Source organism: Phaenicophaeus curvirostris, chromosome 1 (assembly GCF_032191515.1).
Source record: "Phaenicophaeus curvirostris isolate KB17595 chromosome 1, BPBGC_Pcur_1.0, whole genome shotgun sequence".
Lineage (NCBI taxonomy): Eukaryota > Metazoa > Chordata > Aves > Cuculiformes > Cuculidae > Phaenicophaeus > Phaenicophaeus curvirostris.
The window spans coordinates 148,239,201-148,258,599 of record NC_091392.1 but is presented as its reverse complement, the minus strand read 5'-3'; the positions used below and the strand labels follow the sequence as shown (position 1 = coordinate 148,258,599).

The 19,399-nt window shown below is 44.9% G+C and overlaps 1 protein-coding gene across 2 annotated transcripts in view; it reads right to left on the bottom strand.

The window, feature by feature from the left end:
- Positions 1-11,275, bottom strand: part of SYTL2 (synaptotagmin like 2) — a 64,376-nt gene extending 53,101 nt beyond the window's left edge. Inside the window, exon 1 of one of the 2 annotated variants that reach the window (XM_069878375.1) lies at positions 11,255-11,275. The gene's annotated coding sequence lies outside the window, so the exon portion shown is untranslated. Of the gene's footprint in view, positions 1-11,066; positions 11,110-11,254 lie in introns of those variants that run through there. The other variant, XM_069878368.1, reaches the window with a different exon arrangement.
- Between the last annotated feature and the right edge of the window lie 8,124 nt (positions 11,276-19,399).

Below are 19,399 nucleotides of genomic sequence, written 5' to 3'. Positions count from 1 at the left end.
TTTAAGCAAGGAAGCCAAGAACAACACTGGGAACAATAAGAGCTTTGCAGAACTGGCCCCTACCATGCTGGGAGGTCACCTTAGGCAGTAACGGTACCTCTGACTATCAGGCCTGCAAGCAACAGCTTTGTAAAAAAAAAAAATACCAAACAAACAAATCACCACACTCTCCTGAACAAATCTGATTCTCCACTGACATTTAAGCAGTACCGTCACAAGTAATTCAGCACCATCCTAAGCTTAGAGAATGCAGTTTTTATGTAAATACATGAGGCCAGTCTCATAAGTCTCATAAAGGGATAGCAGCTCATTAAGCTAAATGCCAGTGTTGGCACCAGCACAAATAGTTTAAGACAGTCATGAACATATTTGTGCAGAAGATCAGAGGATTATGGATTTCAGTGTGAGCAGTGGAGAAAGACAAGCCATTAACTTTTAAGAGGGATGTAAGTCATTATTCGAGACGGTATTAAACATGGTTGCCTGCAATGGTAGGGACTCGAACTTAAACAAACCCTCAAGGAGGCCTGTGTTATTTTAATCCTTGCAGGGGCAGAAGCGAGGAGATCAACCAGCAAGATATGCTTATCTGTAGCCAATCCAGTTGCTCTTTCAAGAGGTGTTACTGGAGCATTTTCAAAATGCTAATAGCTAAGTGTGCACAACATATATTTCTCAACAGTCCCAGTTATTAACTCAGAGAACACTAGTGGCCCACATGTATGCTTAGGCAGTGGCAGGTAGAGAAGTTCTTGTTTAGCTCATTGTGAACTGAAGGGTGTTGGTGGAACAGGGACCTTTGCACAAGGGTGGGATATCTATAAGGCAACTTCGCTCTCAGCAACTATCTGAAAGGAGGTTGTAGGGAGGTGGGTGCTGGTCTCTTCTCCCAAGTAACAAGGAATAGCATGAGAGGAAACGGCCTCAGGTTGCGACAGGGGAGTTTTAGGTTGGATATTAGGAATGATTTCTTTATCAAAAGAGTGGTAAATCACTGGAACAGACTGCCTAGGCAAGTAGTCGAGTCTCCATGCCTGGAGATGTTCAAAAAGCATGTAGACGTGGCACTTCAGGACATGACTTAGTAGGCACGATGGTGTTGGGCTGGTGGTTGGACTCCATCTTACAGAGCTTTTCCAACCTCAAAGATTCTATGATTCAACGATCAAAGCTGCTCTTACAAACACAGAAATGCTTTATTTTATTCCAGTACCAAACCCATGTCTTGTCCTGTGCCACAGTCATTACAATACAGTTAAGGCAAAGAGTCTACTTATCTGCAATTACAGGACCAGACAACTACACAAAGCAGCCACAATGGGAAAAAAAAAAAATGATACACAACAAGCCTTGCTCACACTTTACCCTTCCTCATGGTACCAAGAGCTGCAATCTTAAAATATTCTTACTGACAGCCTTATTAGGGATCTTTAGCCAGCTGGAAGAGGAAGAAATGCAGCCAGAGTAATACAAACACTCAAGAAAAATTCCACTTTCCTCCAAGAATATGTGCTTTGCTGGTCCACACAGCTCTGCCTGTGATTTAATTTTACTCTTGTTTGGCAAAAAGTCACCTTCATCACTTTGAAGACTATACAGGTACTTGATCCAATTTACACAAAATTTACTCTGAACAAGAGAGCTGTTAACAGAAAGGAGAAGGTAAAAGTTAACAACTGGAAATGGGAAGAGAAAAGAACAATTTGCTTTGGTTGTGGTCTAATCCATCTAATCACACATAGCAGCTTGCTTTTTTTTTTTCATAGGGCTTGTATATTGGCCCCAGTGCTTAAGAATGTCAATCTGTATACCCATTACAGTATACAATCCTTAGGCCAGTGGTTTCAAGAGTGTGTGGTGGTCTCTGGAACAAGAGGTTTGTAAACTGAAGAGAAGCCTCAGAGAAACACACAAATTTTTCCTTTCCCTGTGACCACTGTCTGTCAGACTAACTATAGATGCCACATCGCTTATTTCACATTATCATAAGTATAAAACTACTAAATAAACCCAGAATCTGTAAGTAGCTTCAAAATTACAGATTCCAGCAGGTTAACACCAATAACATCAGCGTACCTCAGTGTAAATCACAAGGTTCTTCAAATGAAGTTGTACTTCTTGCACATCATGCCATTGGACATGTACTTCATTGTGGGTTTTAATCCCAGTAGGCACATTGTTTGAATTAACAATAGTTCTTCTAGTTGCTAATTCTTTTTGCCAAGAGTTACAACACAAAAATATGTTCTCAGTGTAAGGGGTCTGAAATATAATAGTGAAGGTGGCTCAATCCTCTAGATTTCTGAAGGCAAAGCACTGTCTGTCATGTAACAATGGTTCTCATTTCCCTTTAATTCCCTAGAATCCTTCCAAAAGCCTAAGTGGGGAGGCTTACATGGTTCACCTTCCACTGTCACTTGCTCATTCTTCCAGTAAGCATTGACAACAGACCCACACAGGGTCCACCTTAAAAAAGCACTTTTACATCTTGTTTGAAAACAGATCTAAACTAAAGCACTAAAACTTCCAAGAGAGATTGGAAGCAAACCAATTACTTTGTGGGAATTAATCTCCTGGTCATTCATACGCTTATCTGACACACTCCTGCATTTCATGGCTAGCTCTTTCTGAATGTTTTCCTCAACATGATTAAACAACAGATTCAAATCTTAGCAAGGAAGGCAAGGAAGTTCCACAAGAAACAGCCAAAGTAGAGTACAGATCTTCCCCCTCCAACCTGAAACTCATAATGCAAGTAATTGATTAATTCCTTTAAAAGGTTTTGGTAAAATGCCAATGGCTTCCTGTCACTTGATGGATAAGAAGTGCTCACCCTGTTCTTCTGCAGACCTACCTTCTTAAATGTGCAGATTCAGTACAGAAGACAAAACAGAAAAGGGGCCAACAGCACCTCCATTCCCTTCTTACAATTTGTTATTGTAGTGGAAAACATGCCTACTCTCTCACATCCAGTGTCCCATACAAAGCATTTGTATGTAACCATGAGCTGCTGAATCCTCTTCCTTTTCTTCTCTTGCCCCATTCTTCAAAATAAATAAATAAATAAATATGTATATATTTATGTATATGTATATATGTATATATATATAGTTTAAGGTTTGGCATTCCATGCACTAGGCCAAAAAGCATTGTTTCTTGATGCAAGTGAAACAAAAACACCCATTGTGTATTAGGAAGTCATAACCAAAAAAAAAAAAAAATCAAGGCAAAACAAGAACAATAAAAGAAAGTCTAAAGTGGTAGAATTCCCCCAGGCAGACTATGCTGTGAGTATACTTTTCCCTCATTCAGTTTAGGCCTTCCTTCACTTAGATGCCTGTACATATGAGAAATCTGAAAGGAACTTCCCCCTAAATATCAGAATAAAAGGAGCCTCTGTCTGGCTTGTAATTTTTCCTGTGCTACTGGGATTTCAAAAGTCAACTAGCCCTATATTCCCTTCCTCTTTCATAGAGTCGCTTGGTTGGAAAAGCCCCTTGAGATCATCGAGCCCAACTGTAACTGTTCACTACTAAACCATATCCCTGAGCTATTCATCTACCTGTCTTTTAAATAACCCTGGGATGGTGACTGAATCACCTCCCTGGGCAGCCTCTTCCAGCGCCTGATAACACTTCCAGTGAAGAAATTCTTCCTAATGTCCAATCTAATTCTCCCTGGGTGCAACTCGAGGCCATTCTCTCTCATCCTATTACCTCTGACTTGGAAGAAGAGACCAGCACCCACCTCACTACAGCCTCCTTTCAGGCAACTGTAGACAATGATAAGGTCTTCCTTCAGCTTCTTTCTTCAGGCTAAACAACCCGTTCCCTCAACCATCTCTCATAAAGCTTGTTCACGGGCTTCATTGCCCTTGTCTGGACACAGACCAGGACCTCAATGTCTTTCATGTAGTGAGGGGCCCAAAATGAACACAGGATTTGAGGTGTAACCTCACCATTTCTGAGTACAGGGGAAGAATCATTTCCCTGGTCCCAATGGCCACACCGTTTCTGACACAAGCCAAGGTGCCATTAGCCTTCTTGGCTACCTCAGCACACCTTTGCCTCATGCTCAATTGGCTGTTAACCAACACCTCCAGGTCCTTCCCTGCCAGGCAGTGTTCCAGCCACTCTTCCCCAAGCCTGTAGCACTGCATGGGGTTTGTGTGTCCCAAGCGTGGGACTCGGCACTTGGCCTTGTTAAACCTCATCCTATTGGTCTCAGCCCTTTGATACAGCCTGTTCAGATCCTTCTGTAGAGCCTCCCTACCCTCCAGATCGACACTTCCTCCCAATTTAGTATCATCCACAATCTTACCAAGGGTACATTCAATCCCCTCATCTAGATAATCAATAACTGGACTCAGCACGGAGCCCTAGGGAACCCCACTTGTGACCAGCCTCCAGCTGCATTTAACTCCATTTACCACCACTCTTTGGGCCCAGCCATCCATCCAGTTTTTAACCCAGCAGAGGGTATGCCTGTCCAGGCCAGTGGGAGCCAGTTTCTCAAGCAGAATACCGTGAGATACCATGTCAAAGGCTTTACTAATGACCAGGTGCACTATATCCAAAGCCCTTCTCTCATCCACCAAGCAGGTCACCTTATCATAGAAGGTGACCAGGTTAGTTTGGCAGGACTGAACTTTCATAAACCCATGCTGACTGGGCCTGATCACCTGGTATTCTTATGTGTGCTGTGTCATAGCACTCAAGATGATCTGCTCCATGACCTGCCCTGGCACCAAGGCCAGACTGACAGACATGTAGTTCTCTGGATACTCCCACTGGCCGTTCTCCTAAATAAGTGTAACACCTGCCAGCCTCCATTCAAGTGGAACTTCCTGAGTCAGCCAGGACTGTTGGTAGATGATGGAAAAGGGTTTGGTGAGCACCTCTGCCAGCTCCCTTAATACCCTCCATCCAGCCCCACAGACTTGCAATGTCTAATAGGCCAAGCTGGTCTCTAACCATTTCCTCTTGGATCATTGGAGCTTTGTTCTGCTCCTCCTCCCTGTCTTCTGGCTCATAAGGCTGAGTACCAAGGGAACATCTTACTTTACTATTAAAGACTGAGGCAAAGAAGGCATGAAGTACCTCAGCCTTACCCTCATCCTTTGTCATTATTGTTCCCCCTGCATCTAATAAAGGATACAAAACCCTCAGATTCTGATAACCCTAAGTAAATCACATAACTGGTGATGCACTTTGCTTTCTTCATATGCGGGTGTTCGTAAAGTCTTCATTTGACTTGCAGGATGCTTTCTACAGTAATTCCCTTGATACGGATGGTCAAGGAGTAGTACTATGGAACCAACAAAAGTGTATTGTTCCTGCGTTTATCTAATTTTATCTTTAAACAAACCAAAATTAAAACGTTCCCAATGCAGCAGTCTCGACAAGTTTAGATATCACAGAGTTCAGCGGAACTATCCTACCTCTACCCTGCTTCCTTGCTCTGCTATTTAGCAATTGCTCAGATACTCTTTAGCTAGGACTCTGTCTGGAAATTATCCCACTCAAGAATGGAAGTGAGCAAAACTATGCAACTAATTAACAACCGTTTCCTACCCGTGGCATGTTTCCTGCATCTTGGATAGATAATCTTTTCAGTATACACAGTCACTGTGTAGTTCTCACTCTTTGCCAATGGAGGCTTTCTAACAAGAGGACTTGACTAAGGGGCCATCAGCAGTGATGCAAAGAAATTCATGTTACAAACAGCAAACACGGATTTGCATTCAAATACTTTGACTAACGCTAACTCTGCTGAGCTGACAGTAAGGCATTTTGCAGACCAGTTTCACTCTTGGGCACCAATTGGAAGACTGAAGTATGCAGTTTCTGAAGAAACTTTGAAAAAGGTTCATTTCAAAGCCTGTCCACATGACTTCTCCAGAGATTTTTATCCTGTTGTTAGAGGAACCTATTAGTCACTATCCATCAAATCCTTGTGAATTTAAAGAGTCCCCATCCTCACTCCTCATTTGAATCAAGGTGATGAGCTAGTTGGGCAAGGACAGCCACCATCATCGACAAACTGATTTTCCTCTGCTAGGTTTGCAAAACTAGGAATCTGTGGGTTAACAGGTTGCCTTTTTCATCCATCACTTTGATCTGCTCTAAAGCACTGTCACAGCCAACTGCTTAGGTCACTGGTGGTAGCACATTTCTTCTGCAGGAGGATGCACAATACAGCTTTGTGGTACTGGCTGAGCACAGAACTGCCAGTACCATGGGGCGGGGCAACATTTTACATCATTTTTCCCTCCCCTGAGGGAGGCCACAGATTGCAGCTTCACCAGAGCAGCTTTGCTGGTAGCCCGAGATGAAACCGAGATCACTCAGAACATTGCAAAAGGCATTTAATCACTCTCAGACACGACTAACTGTATCGACGAGTAGCTGAGGGAAACAAAATCGTCCCTTACACACCTAAATCTAATCTAATTTATCACTGCAGCCCCCTTGTTTTTCAGCCACCAACCTTGTTATTGTAACTACAGCTCCATTTATCTGTTTACTAATGTGCTCAAAGAGCCAGCAAACAAGCCCTTTGGCTGTCCCTTCTCACAAGGTGACTGACTGACTAACCACTGACCTTGGACACTCACTCCTGCAAGTTATTAAGGTTAAAATTACCCACCTAATAATGGATGTAATCTGAAGGCTAGTAAGAAAGCTTGTGTCAATTAATCCAGTCCTTGCTACAGTAACTACAGAACACGCCCATCTGGAAACAGGGCCTTACACAGAATCCAATTACCAGCAGAAATCAGGTGCCAGAGGAAAAAGAATGTTCTTTGGGAATCCTGCAGTCATGGAAACAAAGCAATACACTAAAGAGGGAGGAGGGATAAAAAGCACTTTGGAGAAGTTTCCAGAGGAGTTAAAAGTCAAAATTATTTGAAAAGGTAGCCTGTAGGCTACTGACACATTAGTGAGAACCAGGTCTCACCTCAGTTACCAAAATTAACTTAACCTTTGCAATTAATTTTTTATTTCAGAGTTATTGTTGGGTTTTTTTCTAATAGATACATTAAAGACAAGCTTACTATAGCTCCATTTAAGAGGCAAATTACTCATCTCCCCATGCATAACAAAGGTTTAATGGATAGCCCCATTATATAAATGCTCTCTCTGGCATCAGGTTCATTCTGGCTAAGTCGAAACCAGCAATCAGACACGTCAGTCCTCCTTAATAGTGATATTAAATTTCAAGAATAACAGGAAGTCTATCAGCCATGAATACTTCACTCACAAGATTGTTTGTACTGCTGGGCTGGGCTCTGTCATGCAAAACCCAGTCTTAGCCCTGACCGATACAAGTTTCACTGAATTCTGATGGCCAGATCCAAAGGGAGCATTCTGACACCAAAAAACCAAAATGTATTATGATGCCAAGAGCCTAAAGGGCGTGGTGAGAGCTAAACCCCGATGCTACACATGAGAAGATAGAAGCAAGGAACAGTTTCTGTAGCACCCTACAGTTGCCCTGGATGAGGGATGGTGTCAAGTCACACTGCATGAATGGGATTTGCCCTATAAATGCTGCTCCACAGCGCAGGGATAAGAAAGAGGGAGAAAGACGTTGTAACCGAAAATGTTTCTCAGACACAGGTAGCAAAACGAGGAGTTCAGAGTTTGTGAGGCTGGGGGTTGGAGCATGACGTCTGTCCCTGAACAGGTATTCAGTTTTGCAGGAGTGGTTCATTCTTTAAGAGCATAGCTATGCAAGGTGTTAGCTCTGCCTTGCCTGATGGCTACAGCACATACCCGGGAAGCAGCCAAAACCAGCACTCCCAAAACCACTTAATCCAAGAGGATTCAAATGAAAATCCCCTCATTTACAATATACATGACAGTCTAACTTGTTTTAACAGTCTAACACTTTTAACTGTTCCTAGGGCTGCATTAGGAAGGATTAAACCACTCATCACACAGAATGACTATTAGCTTAAAGCGATGTCACAACCTTGCAAGCGGAAACAAAAACACAGGTCTACTTTCGCTCAGTCAGGCCACCACATTACAAATCAAGTTCTCTCTCCTGACTTCTCTCCTCATCCAGCCAGCCCTGCATTCCTGGCTACAGAGCAGTCCGGTTCCAGCAGGTCAAAGGGAACAGGAGAGTAACCCAAGGGTATTAATTTTTAGACCAGGTCTCAATCTCCAGACAAGTATTTTAATCACAAATTTAAGGACATTTCCACTAACACAGATTATCTCAGGCTTGAAAAACAAACAAACAACAACCCCCACAACTCAAAGAGCTACACACTCAGGTGGAATATAGGCAATCTGCAAATTCAGCACAGTCAAAAAAAGAAGAGACAGTAACAGTTTTGTGTGGGCAGGACCAGGATGGAAGGACAAGGTCTTACTACTTGTGGTTGTTACTTAGATTCCTGGCTAGGACTTAGACAAATACCTTTTGCTTACAATGCCTAAAATGCAATTACACTGGATTTTTGGACCTCGCCCATAATTTTTCATAACTGACGTTCTATTTTAAATGCTATTTCTGGATCACATAAGGCATTTAAATTCAGTAAAGAAAAGTCTGGGTGTAGATTTTAATATCTAAACAGCTGACAGTCTTAAAACTACGTCTAACCCAAGAGTTCTTGAACATCCTGATCTACTTCTGGAGCTTTAGTCACATGGCTGAGGTTACAGAGTCCACCCAGCCTGCACAGATGTAAACCAGTCTTAATTTATCAGTCAGATTCAGACTATAACACTGGGCAGGCAATTTCATATGGAGTTTACTGACATTCAGTTTGATCCTTTTGCAGAAGAAAAGAATCTAGTAATGGGTCTAGTATATTGTTCTGCTAGTTATTCTGCAAATAAGCACTTCCTTTGTTCTTACTTTTATTTTTATTTACACACACACACACAAAGATGGAGACAGAAATGCAGACTGGGGGGAGAGAAGAAAATGAAAATGTACTTTTAAAAGATTTATAATAAAGAGGAAAAGGAGTATAGCTAAATAGAGGAAAAATGAACACACTTGTAAATTTGTTCATTAATTCAATGCATACAGGATAGCAAGCTATAGTCTCAGGTAAAAAACAGTTTGGCATTACCACCCAGGTAAAGAGCTACAAAATTGAAAGAGGGAAGAACTCCCTTGCTCCTCCTCCTCCTCACACAGGCATTATCGCTCTTCCCGTTGCTGCTCTCAATGTGATAAACAGAATGAAGTTACATATAGCAAGGAAACATTATACCATTAAGTAAGAATCTAGCACAGCCAGTTGCTGGAACCAAGTGAATCAGAATGACTCTCTATCACAAGAATGAATCACGGATAAATCTGCTAAAATTAGCTGTCACTCACTTTATGCGCACATAAGCTAAAGAAATGAAGACTGCTAATACAGCAAATGCAACCTCACTGGTCTGACATATCCTAAAGCATAATCGTTTAGGTTGGAAAAGGTCTTTAAGATCATAGAGTCCAGCTGTAAACCTAACACTGCCAAGGCCACCACTAACCTGTGCCCCTAAATGCCACATCTAGAGTAAACTAAGGAGCCTCCTTAAACTGACCTATGAGCAACCTAAATAAGATGACTTTAAATGAAACAGGTGATGGACTCCTGGCACCGGAAGGTTACCTATTGCTCTGGGTAGTTATTTCTTAAGTCACCCATCCTGGGTGAAAAGCACTTGCTGTGCAGGGAAACAAACTGTTTACTATGGTGCAAAACAAGTTGCTATGGAATGAAGACTGACTTCCACAGGACAGAACCAATACTTTTAATTCTCAAAAATAAAATTTAACATTTTTTTCTACTGAAAGACTACAAATTATGATTAAGTTTCCCTGCAAATAATGTTTTCTTAGTAAGATTTTGTTTGAAGCTTGTTCTACTCACCACTGGGAAAGCTGATTCATTCTGTCCTAAGCACGGGAAACACAATACAGGGTAGAAAACAATTAATTCCTTTGACTTCATCCCCATGCTTAGCTTCCTGGTTAAGCTTTTCTTCTAGGCGCAACAGTTAAAATCTCACTTCCTATGGAAGCATCAAAGGTTTTCTCCAAGTACTAAACTGGAGTGGTACTTCCACCTGGGAATCTGGCAAGTGCCTCCTGCAGAACCATGGGAGTTACTCCCGAGAATAAATACATCTGTCCACGGTCTCTACCTGGTGCTTTAGAGAGAAGGCAAAACCATCTTTTGGGCATTAATTTTGGGGGGCATTGGAGCATTGTTTACTCTGGCCTTTGTCAGCATTGGTAAACAAGAACACGAATACCTTTTTAAAAGTCTGAATGTGAAACTGATAATACATTATTCTGGGCTGCAAGAGATGCTGGAAGGAAATTTCTTTAACAAGAGACGGCTTCAGAGGATTCAAGAACATGCTTTGCAGCTAAAGCAGAGGACTGCTGCACCCATAAGGCAGCTGCAGATTAAGCAAGAAGCTTATTATTTCCTTGCCTTAAAACCAGATACAAGTACACTAAAATATGGTAACTGACAGCAGTGCATAAGCATTTTCTAACATCGTAACATTACAAGTAGCATTTTATAACACAGCTATGTGTAAGTATAAAAATAACACATAAGTGCAAACGGACAGACTTGCAGTGTACTTGCCCAAACAACACACAGGAAAACATCTCCAAATAGTAAAATCTGCACAGTAAGAGCAAAGGATGTAGAGTGGGCAGGAAAGATGTCAGGTGAAACAAAAATAAACCTGCAAACGACGTCAAAGGTAGACAAAATCACCCCCTTTTTCTTTCAGGGAGGCAGCAAGGTGCATAGAACACTACAAAATAAGCAAAGAAAGATGGGAAGTTACGAAAATCAGAAAACGCTCACTTTGACTGTAGCTTCTCTCGCCAAAGAACCCTTGTGTGCTTCACCTTTACCTCCACAACTGAGACCATCAAGAGCTGTAGTCAAGAGCATTAAATACAGGGCACCAGCTCCAAGGCGTCGCTTACTCCTAGGTTGACTATCACTAACAGATGTATGTAGTGATAATGACCGACAGCAATTAAGAACGAACAAATGGCAACCCGGACTGCTGACGTACCTTTCAGGTAGTTGTGGAGAGCAATGAGGTCTCCCCTCAGCCCCCTCAGCGCCGCCGCGGAGCTCCGAGGAGCCGCCGCCGTCGTGGCCGGGCGCTCGCGCGGGGCCCCGCGCGAGCGCCCGGCCACGACGACGGCGGCTCCTCGGAGCTCCGCGAGTGCCCCCCCCCCACCGCCTCGCGCCACCGACCTGCCACGCGCCGCCGCCGCCGCTGGTCTGAGGCGCGGGGCGAGGCAGCCCGGGCGGTGGTGGCGGCGGCGGCGCCGCCGCCGCCACCGCCTCCTCCTCCCCCGAGGGAGGGACCGGCAGCTCGAGTCGGAGCCGCGGGAATCGCTGGGGGGGGGGGGGGGGGGGCGGGGAGGGCGGATGAGAACTTTGAGAGGCCTTCGAGCCTAACCGCGCCTGCCCGCCCGCCACTCAACCTCATCCCCCAGCACCGCGCCTACCCGCCTTTTAAATCCTCTGGCAGCCTCTGGCAGTGCCTGATGTCCAATCTGAAACCCCCCTCCCCCGGTGCAACTTCACAGAATCATAGAATAACCAGGTTGGAAGAGACCCACCGGATCATCGAGTCCAACCATTCCTATCAAACACTAAACCATGCCCCTTAGCACCTCGTCCACCCGTGCCTTAAACACCTCCAGGGAAGGTGACCCAACCACCTCCCTGGGCAGCCTGTTCCAGTGCCCAATGACCCTTTCTGTGAAGAATTTTTTCCTAATATCCAGCCTAAACCTCCCCTGGCGGAGCTTGAGGCCATTCCCTCTTGTCCTGTCCCCTGTCACCTGGGAGAAGAGGCCAGCACCCTCCTCTCTACAACCTCCTTTCAGGTAGTTGTAGAGAGCAATGAGGTCTCCTCTCAGCCTCCTCTTCTCCAGGCTAAACAACCCCAGCTCTCTCAGCCATTCCTCACAAGACCTTCTCTCCAGCCCCCTCACCAGCTTCATTGCTCTTCTCTAGATTCGCTCCAGAGCCTCAACATCCTTCTTGTGGTGAGGGGCCCAGAACTGAACACAGTATTCGAGGAGCGGTCTCACCAGTGCCGAGTACAGAGGGAGAATAACCTCCCTGGACCTGCTGGTCACGCCGTTTCTGATACAAGCCAAGATGCCATTGGCCTTCTTGGCCACCTGGGCACACTGCTGGCTCATATTCAGTCGCTGTCAACCCACACTCCCAGGTCCCTCTCCTCCAGGCAGCTTTCTAGACAGACTTCTCCTAGTCTGTAGCACTGCATAGGGTTGTTGTGCCCCAAGTGCAGGACCCGGCATTTGGCCTTGTTAAACCTAATGTCATTGGACTCTGCCCAGCAGTCCAGCCTGTTCAGATCCCTTTGCAGAGCCTCCCGACCCTCCAGCAGATCAACACTTGAAGCCATTCCCTCTCGTCCTACCACCTGTCACCTGGGAGATCAGCACCCACCTCGCTACTACCTCCTTTCAGGCAGTTGTAGACAATGATAAGGTCTCCCCTCAGCCTCTTTTTCCGCAAGATAAAAAAGTTCCTCTGCGGTCTCTCATAAGACTTGTTCTCCAGCCCCTTGACTGGCTTCGTCACTCTTCTCTGGACACACTCCAGGACCTCAATGTCCTTCTTGTGGTGAGGGACCCAAAACGGAACACAGTGCTCAAGGTGAAGACTCACCAGTGGTGAGCACAGGGACTCAAATCGCCTTTTCCAACAGGCTACCATGAGTTAAAATGATTGGTATGAACCTTTACCCGGTGACAGGCAGCCTGTGAAGTGTGAACATACATCCCTGTTTGCTGCAGAGGTACAGGCAGCGATAACAGAGGTTTCAGCCATCTATTTGTTCAGGAAGCTGCTGTAAGTGCTTTTCTGTTTAATCAGTGGCACATGATACACGTGCCACCACGTCACAGGATGTTTCAGCCAGGCCTTCTCCTAGAAGCATGATTCCTTCAGCAGCCAAGGCAACAAGGTGACTTCTGAAGCTGGAGTACCTCAGGGATCAGGAGTGGCAGCACTGACACCCTAGCATGGCGAGCTGCCATGGTGGTATTTGCATGTCATGTTCTTCTCATAGAATGAATCATAGAACCGTAAAATGCTTTTTTGTTGGAAGGGACCTTAAAGATCATCCAGTTCCAACCCCCCTGCCATGGGCAGGGACACCTCCCACTAGACCAGGCTGCTCAAGGCCCCTTCCAGCCTGGCCTTGAACACCTCCAGGGATGGGGCATCCACGACTTCCCTGGACAACCTATGCCAGGGCCTCACCACCCTCATAGGACAAAATTTCTTCCTGCTATCTAACCTAAATCTCCCCTCTTTCAAATGAAAAACGTTATTCCTTGTCCAATCACTACATGCCCTTGTTAATAGCAATTTTTCCTGCAGGCCCCCTTTAAGTCCTAGAAGGCTATAAGGTCTCCCCAGAGCCTTCTCTTCTCCAGGCTGAACAGTCCCAACTCTCTCAGCCTGTCCTTGTACTGGAGGAGATTTGAACTGGATGATCTTTAAGGTCCCTTCCAACCCAAGTCATTCTATGGTTTTATGAGTCTATACAAACAGTCACGTACCCTGAGAGTGCATTTGCTTCACGATTCCTGTGATGGCACCAAATCTTAGCACACGAGAAAAGCAAATGTTGAGAGTCATGTAAGTACTGAGAGGCATCTCCATGTGGCAAAGGTCACGGGCCAGTCAGAATTTCACCCAAATGGAATGGTGGAGGCTCTGGAAAGACCCAGAAAACACATATTATGCCAAAAAAAAAGGCTAGGCATAGACTTCTCTGTGACCTTTCTAACATGAGCTGAAGAAGGCAGTGCCCAATGAAAAGTCTTATAGCAAAGGTTACTCCAGAGAGCTGGTTCCTGTTCTGACCTTATCGCTAGTGCTGATTTTCATATTGAGTTGTCCCACTGACTTGACAACTGGAAGCAAAGTTCTCGTGTTTCTTTAATTTTTTTTCTACATTGTTTTTGTGGTTTTGTGTCATTTTTTTTTAACTTTGGAAATCTGATAACAGAGGCTAAAGCCATGCCAAGATTGGAAATTTCCATGCAAAGTGCCAGAACTAATTTTTACATGTCACTGTTACTTCGAACTTGCTTTGGCTCCATGTTCTGATCATGTTTAACATGGCAAATTCACTTTTTTACAGGTATGTTCACATACAAGACAATTGTCACAGACTAGAAGTACACATGGGAAGGACAAGAAAGAACCTAGCGTAAAGAGTTTAGTGATAAAGGATTATATAATTAAACATGAGACAGCATTTCTCATCAATTGCAAAGCAGAAACTATCTTGATCCACTCTTGAGGAAAACTGCAGTTATTCAGAGAGTCATTCTCACCTTGAAATCATCAAGCAGCAAATTAAGGCTTTGTGTCTTTTCCTCAGCTGGACTCTTAGGAACAATCTGTAGCACTGGTGCATAACAGTTTGAATTTAAAGATGCCCTGTTCAGTGGTAGGAGGACTTGAGTTTGTTTTGTCTCGGAGAAAAAGAGCAGGAAAACAGTCAGGCCCTACACATGCACATTTGCTCTTTAAAGCCATCACTTTCGTGATCATTATTATCAAGCCAATCTCTATCTTACCCCAGGGAGAGCCGTATGCAGCTAAATCACACACAGTGTTTCCTTTCATGATTATGCTTTTGGTAATGTTTTCTTGTTATGTTTTAAAAGAGTTTTTAAATTACTTTTAAAAGATTTTGGAAGACCTTTTTAAAGATGCAAAGAAATGCCTTCTGCTAGTGAGATGGCAGGGGGTTTGCTCCTGCTGTGTGACATGACCCAGCAAGGAACTTAGAAGTAGTACACCCATACATGCAGAAGGAAGAGCCACTTCCCCATAAAAAGGATAGAAATGGAGTTTGATAGAAAACAGGTGCAGGTGCAGGAGTTTGATAGAAAACTCAGCAGGTGCAAACAAGTGGATTGACCAGCCCTGCTTAGGTCTGACTGGACCCTTTCATCCCCTTACCTCTCTGGTTTCCCATGCTTGTTTCTCTCCAAAACATCTTTATCCCTCCCTTTTCCACATCTTTAGGTCATGCCCTGATAGTAGGTTGCTCAAAGCCTCATCCGACCTGGCCTTGAAAACCTCCAGGGATGAGGCAACCACAACTTCTCTGAGCAACCTGTGTCAGTGCCTCACCACCCTCCTTAGAAAAAAATTCTTTCTAATATCTACTCTAAATCTTCCCTCTTTCAGCTTAAAACCGTTACCCCTTGTCCTATGCCTGGAGTCCCTGATAAAAAGTCCCTCCCCATCTTTCCTGTAGGGCCCCTTTAAGTACTGGATGACTGCTATAAGCTCTCCCTGGAATCTTCTCTCACTGTCTGAGGCTACCCAGGGTGAACCCCCATCCCTGGAGGTGTTTAAAAGATGGGTAGATGAGGTTTTCAGGGATGTGGTTCAGCAGCAGGCAGGTGCGGTCGGACTGGATCTCCACAGTTCTCCCCAGCCTGGCGACTCCCCAGAGTGCTACAAGGATGAATGGAGGAGTGGAGGACCTCCCATAGGCTGAGAGAGTTGGGATTGTTCAGCCTGGAGAAGAGAAGGCTCTGAGGAGAGAGGGCCCCTCACCACAAGAAGGGTGTTGAGGCTCTGGAGCGAGTCCAGAGAAGAGCAACAAAGCTGGTGAAGGGGCTGGAGAACAGGCCTTATGAGGAGCGGCTGAGAGAGCTGGGGTTGTTTAGCCTGGAGAAGAGGAGGCTGAGGGGAGACCTCATTGCTCTCTACAACTACCTGAAAGGAGGTTGTAGAGAGGAGGGAGCTGGCCTCTTCTCCCAAGTGACAGGGGACAGGACAAGAGGGAATGGCCTCAAGCTCCGCCAGGGGAGGTTCAGGCTGGACATTAGGAAAAAATTCTTCACAGAAAGGGTCATTGGACACAGGCTGCCCAGGGAGGTGGTTGGGTCACCATCCCTGAAGGTATCTAAAAGGTGGGTAGATGAGGTGCTCAGGGACATGGTTTAGTATTTGGTAGGAATGGCTGGACTCGATGATCCGGTGGGTCTTTTCCAACCTGGTGTTTCTGTGATCTTATAGTGACCTTCCAGTACCTGAGAAGGGCTGCAGGAAAGCTGGAGAGGGACTATTCATAAAGGCTTGTGATGATAGGACAAGGGGGAATTGATATAAACCGGAGAGGGGCAGATTTAGGTTAGAAATTAGGAAGAACTTCTTCACCATGAGAGTAGTGAGACACCGGAACAGATTACCAAGGGAGGTTTTGGATGCCCCATCCCTGTAGGCTTTTAAAGCCCGGATGGATGGGGCCTTGGGTAACCTGATCGAGTGTGAGGTGTCCCTGCCCATGGCGTGGGAGGGGTTGGAACTGGATGTTCTTTCGAATCCCTCCGAATCCTGCCGGTTCCCTGACTCGGTGACTGCCGCGCGGGGCCGCCAGGGGGCGCGGCTGCCCGGGGCCCGCGCGCGCGCTCCCCGTTGCCATGGGGACCGGCGGTGAGCGCGGGGGCGGTAACGGGGCCCTCAGGGGGGCGAGGGGGCTGAGGGGACCGGGGCTGCGTGAAGCCGGTGGAGGGGCTGGAGAACGAGTCTTACGAGACACTGCTGAGGGACTTCTTTACCCTGCAGAAAAGGAGGCTGAGGGGAGACCTTATCACTGTCTACAGCTGCCTGAAAGGAGGCTGTAGCGAGGTGGGTGCTGGTCTCTTCTCCCAAGTGACAGGAGACAGGATGAGAGGGAACGGCCTCAAGTTGTACCAAGGGATATTTAGATTGGACATCAGGGAAGATTTCTTCACCGAAGGGGTCATCGGGCACTGGATGAGGCTTCCCAGGGAGGTGGATGAGTCCCCATCCCTGGAGGTGTTTAAAAGACGGGTAGACGAGGTGCTGAGGGATGTGGTTTAGTAGTGAATAGATACGGTTGGACTCCCTGACCTTAAAGTTCTTTTCCAACTAAACAATTCTATGATTCTATAACTCTGAGGTGACAGGGAACTGTATAGACGGGCTTAGGCCTAGAGTGACAGCGACCGTGGGGTCTGAGGACTGCAGCAGAGGGGCTTTGGCCACTGTGAGGGGTGGCCCAGCTCCATCCTCTGAGGCGCCTCTGATGAAAAAGGAGTTTGAGCAAGGGATACTGAGTTGCCTGGTGATGAAAGGAGTAGCTGGGGAATAAAAGCAGGGTACACACAGGAAGGAATTGAGTGCAGAGGGAATGGTTGGCCTGCTTTGGAGACGAGGAAGGGGTTGTAGTGTGGCTGCAGAGTGCTGAGGTAATTATTGTTGTGGACCTGGGGAAAGGATGCTGATAATACAGTGTGGCTGGAGGTATCGTTACAATTCAGTAGTGATAGTGAAGGTCTGTCAAGAGTTATACCTCATGATTCATTTACTAGGGAGAAGAAATAAACCTTGCCCTTTGCTTCCTACTGGTTTAAAATCTGCAGTCAGTTCTCAATCCCCCTAAATTTGTTCCTTTCTCTTTCGCCTGTGTGTATTTAGTATGGTTTGCAAAATCCAGCAAATTTGTTATTGTTGTGTGGGTTTTTTTTCACCTGGTGTACTGCTTAGAGGCTTTCTTGTTGCTTCCTGCAGAGGAAGAATTTCATAAGTGTTCCACTAGAGCTCACCTGGGGCTGGAGTTAAAAAAAACAAGCCCAAACCTTTCCAAAGCACTGCTGCTCAAAATGTTTCAGTTTGTATCCAGCATTAAGCAGGGGATTTGATTTTCCATTTAGTGGAAAGGACAGAAATTTTAAAAAAAATTAAAAAAAAAAAGAAAGGAAGAGATTGCTGCAGTGACATTTTCTTACATTTCTGAGGAAAATCAATAAAATAAATGCTCAAGTGAAAGCAGAATCAACACCACCCTAGTTAATTCTGCACTGAAGAAGGATGACAGATTCTTTTTACACTTAAAAAAGGTATCCTGCACTTGTGCATTTGGGCTAGAAATTCCAAAGGGTCTAGGAGAGCTAAGTACTCAACTTCCCATCTCAATGAGACTTAATTCACTTAGGCTTTTCCTTAAAAATCTCAATCTTACCTCAGTCATGTGTTTAGGATTTTTTAAAAATTCATGAAAAATATTGTATTCAATAAACTGAAGCTTGAATTGGTATCTGCAAAGGTTCTGTGTGAGTATTAAGGACTTAATATGTAGTGATAGGATGGGGGGAATGGCTTTAAATCAGAAGGGGGAAGATTTATATTAGACATTAGGAAGAAATTCTTCATGATGAGGGTGGTGAGGCACTGGCACAGGTTGCACAGGGAAGTGGTGGATGCTTCCTCCCTGGAAGTGTTCAAGGCCAGTTTGGATGAGGCTTTGAGCAACCAGATCCAGTGGCAGGTGTCCCTGCTCATGGCAGGTGGGTTGGAACTGGATGATCTTTAAGATCTCTTCCAACCCAAACCATTCTATGATTCTGATTCTAATATGGCTTCAGATTCAAGTAGATGCTGAGGTACAAAAGAATTTTTTTTCTTGGATGGTTAGTGTCAGTAAGGTTTGCTGCAGTGTTGTGGTGGATGCAGTAACACATGCATGATTGTATCGAAGTTCCACAGTAGAAGTGTGTTAACTGATGTGTAGCAACCATTAAAATTTTGGGACACTTCAGAAGTTCAAGAAATTGCTGGTGGGAGTCAGAATTTTCCTTATATCTGTGAATGGGGTTGGCTGTATCCACAACATAAGTAATCAGGCCACACAAAGATGGTGACTGACAGCTGTAGACAATTGTCCCTATAAGTGTGAACTTTTCTTTAGCAGGACAACTGACAACATTTGTACAAGCACACTTCCAACAGAGTGACAATAAAATTCTTCTGGATAAAACACTGTGGAAAAGATATTCCGAGGTCTAAGGAGCTGCATTCCCAGGTATGTTTACTCTTTCTTTCATTTACCTTGTAAAGCTGCCACACAGTGAGCATTCCTTTTACATGCCTTTCTGCAGTGTACAGCACAGTGCCTGCCCTCAGCACCCTCAGTTGTTTAATCGCCAGGCATCACCTGTGCATTTAGGGTAGAAAGTTGTTTTGTATACAGAAAGTTGACATTGCTTTGCTCCAGGGTGGGGTAAGGGTAGCGAGAAGTGGGGCACCCCGTATGGATTAGGGTACATCTGTCAGTAGTTGGTTTAACTTCATTCCCTTGATTGTACACCAGTTTGGCAGGCTTAGGATGTGGCTTTCCACTGCCTTTTCTGTTTCCTTGTGCACTTTCTAATGGGAAAAGTATCCAGCCTGTTGTAGTTAGTCACAGAACAAGTTGATATTGATTTTAGTTATTAGTCATAATCATTACAATTGAGAATTTGAGTTCAGAAAAGCAGTTTAATATGTAAACGGGTTATATACTATGTTTCTACTTGT